Genomic DNA, 5,823 nt, shown 5'->3' on the forward strand with positions numbered 1-5,823 from the left:
GGGCGCCATTACTTTTGCACACGGGGCCGGGGGCGCCATTACTTTTGCACACGGGGGCGGGGGCGCCATTACTTTTGCACACGGGGGCGGGGGCGCCATTACTTTTGCACACGGGGCCGGGGGCGCCATTACTTTTGCACACGGGGCCGGGGGCGCCATTACTTTTGCACACGGGGCCGGGGGCGCCATTACTTTTGCACACGGGGCCGGGGGCGCCATTACTTTTGCACACGGGGCCGGGGGCGCCATTACTTTTGCACACGGGGCTGGGGGCGCCATTACTTTTGCACACGGGGCCGGGGGCGCCATTACTTTTGCACACGGGGCCGGGGGCGCCATTACTTTTGCACACGGGGCCGGGGGCGCCATTACTTTTGCACACGGGGCCGGGGGCGCCATTACTTTTGCACACGGGGCCGGGGGCGCACTTACTTTTGCACACGGGGCCGGGGGCGCACTTACTTTTGCACACGGGGCCGGGGGCGCACTTACTTTTGCACACGGGGCCGGGGGCGCACTTACTTTTGCACACGGGGCCGGGGGCGCACTTACTTTTGCACACGGGCCCGGGGCGCACTTACTTTTGCACACGGGGCCGTGTGATAAATGATCATGTCCTAAAATGGATACCGTACATTTGCATAGCTGCCATCTTTGGAAGGTCAAGTTTGGGGTAATGGAAAGTTCGCCATTATTTCCTATGGGAATTTTTTTTTTTTAAATGCGATTTAAATAAAATCTACATATCGGATCGACTATAAAAGTCATAGCACACCTGTCCCCACCGAGGGCTTCGAAACGCCGCCTGAACGGGGTCTCTGCGCCGAGCGGTTCGGGCCGCATTAATTGCGGAAAACGCGGAGAAGAATAATAATAATAATAATAATAATAAGAAGAAAATATAAGAAATCGGATTACAATATGTTGCTTGAACCTAGGAGGTTCAAGCACCATAACTAGATGGGCATTTCCTGAAGGAAATACATGGTGGTTGAACAGCGCTGCCAGCTGCCAATGAACCTCAGGAGCAAGTCTGGCATGCAGGGCCCTGCCCCTGGGTATCCAATTTGGCCCCTTGGTAGCCACTTTGATGTGCGGGGGCCCTTGTTAGCAACATTGGCCCCTTGGTAGCCATTTTGGCATGCAGGAATCCTTGGTAGCCACTTTGGCCACATCCTCTTATATACAGACATTACTCCTATATACAGACACCACTCCTATATACAGACACAACTCCTACATACAGACATCCCTCTATATACAGACACCACTACCATATACAGAGATCCCTCTATATACAGATACCACTCCTTTATACAGACATACCCCTATATACAGACAGCACAACAATATACAGACATCCCCCTATATACAGACACCACTTCTATATAAAGACATCCCTCTGTATACAGACACCACTCCTATATACAGACACCACTCCTATATGCAGGCACCTCTCCTATATACAGACATCCCCCTATATACAGACACCACTCCTATATACAGACATCCCCCTATATACAGACACCACTCCTATATACAGACATCCCTCTATATACAGACACCACTCCTATATACAGACATCCCTCTATATACAGACATCTCTCCTATATACAGACATCCCTCTATATACAGACACCACTCCTATATACAGACATCCCTCTATATACAGACATCTCTCCTATATACAGACATCCCTCTATATACAGACACCACTCCTATATACAGACATCCCCCTATATACAGACACCACTCCTATATACAGACATCCCTCTATATACAGACACCACTCCTATATACAGACATCCCCCTATATACAGACACCACTCCTATATACAGACATCCCTCTATATACAGACACCACTCCTATATACAGACATCCCTCTATATACAGACATCTCTCCTATATACAGACATCCCCCTATATACAGACACCACTCCTATATACAGACATCCCTCTATATACAGACACCACTCCTATATAAAGACATCCCTCTATATACAGACATCTCTCCTATATACAGACATTCCCCTATATACAGACACCACTCCTATATACAGACATCCCTCTATATACAGACACCACTCCTATATACAGACATCCCTCTATATACAGACACCACTCCTATAAACAGACATCCCTCTATATACAGACAACACTCTTATATACAGACATCCCTCTATATACAGACACCACTCCTATATACAGACATCCCTCTATATACAGACACCACTCCTATATACAGACATCCCCCTATATACAGACACCACTCCTATATACAGACATCCCCCTATATACAGACACCACTCCTATATACAGACATCCCTCTGTATACAGACACCACTTCTATATACAGACATCCCTCTATATACAGACACCACTCCTATATACAGACATCCCTCTATATACAGACACCACTCCTATATGCAGACATCACTCTATATACAGACATATCTCCTATATTCAGACATCCCCCTATATAGAGACACCACTCCTATATACAGACATCCCTCTGTATACAGACACAACTCCTATATACAGACATCCCTCTATATACAGACATCTCTCCTATATACAGACATCCCTCTATATACAGACACCACTCCTATATACAGACATCCCTCTATATACAGACACCACTCCTATATACAGACATCCCTCTATATACAGACATCTCTCCTATATACAGACATCCCTCTATATACAGACACCACTCCTATATACAGACATCCCCCTATATACAGACACCACTCCTATATACAGACATCCCTCTATATACAGACACCACTCCTATATACAGACATCCCTCTATATACAGACACCACTCCTATATACAGACATCCCTCTATATACAGACACCACTGCTATATACAGACATCCCTCTATATACAGACACCACTCCTATATACAGACATCCCTCTATATACAGACACCACTCCTATATACAGACATCCCTCTATATACAGACACCACTCCTATATACAGATATCCCCCTATATACAGAGACCACTCCTATATACAGACATCCCCCTATATACAGACACCACTCCTATATACAGACATCCCTCTGTATACAGACACCACTCCTACATACAAACATCCCTCTATATACAGACACCACTCCTATATACAGACATCCCTCTATATACAGACACCACTCCTATATACAGACATCCCCCTATATACAGACACCACTCCTATATACAGACATCCCTCTGTATACAGACACCACTCCTACATACAGACATCCCTCTATATACAGACACCACTCCTTTATACATACATCCCTCTATATACAGACACCACTCCTATATACAGACATCCCCCTGTATACAGACACCACTCCTATATACAGACATCCCTCTATATACAGTCACCACTCCTATATACAGACATCCCTCTATATACAGACACCACTCCTATATACAGACATCCCTCTATATACAGACACCACTCCTATATACAGATATCCCCCTATATACAGACACCACTCCTATATACAGACATCCCCCTATATACAGACACCACTCCTATATACAGACATCCCTCTATATACAGACACCACTCCTATATACAGACATCCCTCTGTATACAGACACCACTCCTATATACAGACATCCCTCTATATACAGACACCACTCCAATATACAGACATCCCTCTATATACAGACACCACTCCTATATACAGACATCCCTGTATATACAGACATCTCTCCTATATAGAGACATCCCTCTATATACAGACACCACTCCTATATACAGATATCCCACTATATACAGACACCACTCCTATATACAGACATCCCCTATATACAGACACTACTCCTATATACAGACATCCCCCCTATATACAGACACCACTCCTATATACAGACATCCCCCAATATACAGACACCACTCCTATATGCAGACATCCCTCTATATACAGACACCACTCCTATATACAGACATCCCTCTATATACAGACACCACTCCTATATACAGACATCCCCCTATATACAGACACCACTGTTATATACAGACATCCCTCTGTATACAGACACCACTCCTATAAACAGACATCCCTCTGTATAGACACCACTCCTATATACAGACATCCCTCTATATACAGACACCACTCCTATATACAGACATCCCTCTATGTAGACACCACTCCTATATACAGACATCCCTCTATATACAGACATGTCTCCTTTATACAGATATCCCTCTATATACAGACACCACTCCTATATACAGACATCCCCCTATATACAGACACCAATCTTATATACAGACATCCCTCTATATACAGACACCACTCCTATATACAGACATCCCTCTATATACAGACACCACTCCTATATACAGACATCCCTCTATATACAGACACCACTCTTATATACAGACATCCCTCTATATACAGACACCACTCCTATATACAGACATCCCCCTATATACAGACATCACTCCTATATACAGACATCCCTCTATATACAGACACCAATCCTATATACAGACATCCCTCTATATACAGACACCACTCCTATATACAGACAATCCCCTATATACAGACACCACTCCTATATACAGACATCCCCCTATATACAGACACCACTCCTATATACAGACATCCCTCTAAATACAGACACCACTCCTATATACAGACATCCCCCTATATACAGACTCCTATATACAGGTCAGAGTTGTGGGTCACTTACTTTTCACACACGGGGCCGGGGGGGCACTTACTTTTCACACACGGGGCCGGGGGGCACTTACTTTTCACACACGGGGCCGGGGGGCACTTACTTTTCACACACGGGGCCAAGGGGGCACTTACTTTTCACACACGGGGCCGGGGGGCACTTACTTTTGCACACGGGGCCGGGTGCGCACTTACTTTTGCACACGGGGCCGGGGGCGCACTTACTTTTGCACACGGGGCCGGGAGCGCACTTACTTTTGCACACGGGGCCGGGGGCGCACTTACTTTTGCACACGGGGCCGGGGGCGCACTTACTTTTGCACACGGGGCCGGGGGCGCACTTACTTTTGCACACGGGGCCGGGGGCGCACTTACTTTTGCACACGGGGCCGGGGGCGCACTTACTTTTGCACACGGGGCCGGGGGCGCACTTACTTTTGCACACGGGGCCGGGGGCGCACTTACTTTTCCACACGGGGCCGGGGGCGCACTTACTTTTGCACACGGGGCCGGGGGCGCACTTACTTTTGCACACAGGGCCGGGGGCGCACTTACTTTTGCACACGGGGCCGGGGGCGCACTTACTTTTGCACACGGGGCCGGGGGCGCTCTTACTTTTGCACACGGGGCCGGGGGCGCACTTACTTTTGCACACGGGGCCGTGTGATAAATGATCATGTCCTAAAATGGATACCGTACATTTGCATAGCTGCCATCTTTGGAAGGTCAAGTTCGGGGTAATGGAAAGTTCGCCATTATTTCCTATGGGAAATTTTTCTTTTTAAATGCGATTTAAATAAAATCTACATATCGGATCGACTATAAAAGTCATAGCACACCTGTCCTTACCGAGGGCTTCGAAACGCCGCCTGAACGGGGTCTCTGCGCCGAGCGGTTCGGGCCGCATTAATTGCGGAAAACGCGGAGAAGAAGAAGAATAATAATAACTAGATGGGTATTTCCTGAAGGAACTACAGATAGTGCTTTGGAATGGTGCCCGGGCTGCCCCGCAAGACTTTCACACTTGGGTGCCCCTCAGGCGGTCCGATTTGGTGGGTTGGGTCAATCTGGGTCTGATTTTGTGGGCGGGGTAAATCTAGGTCCGATTCGGTGGGCGGGGTCACTTTTGGTCCGA

This window comes from Ranitomeya variabilis, chromosome 8, assembly GCF_051348905.1.
Source record: "Ranitomeya variabilis isolate aRanVar5 chromosome 8, aRanVar5.hap1, whole genome shotgun sequence".
Classification (NCBI taxonomy): Eukaryota; Metazoa; Chordata; class Amphibia; order Anura; family Dendrobatidae; genus Ranitomeya; species Ranitomeya variabilis.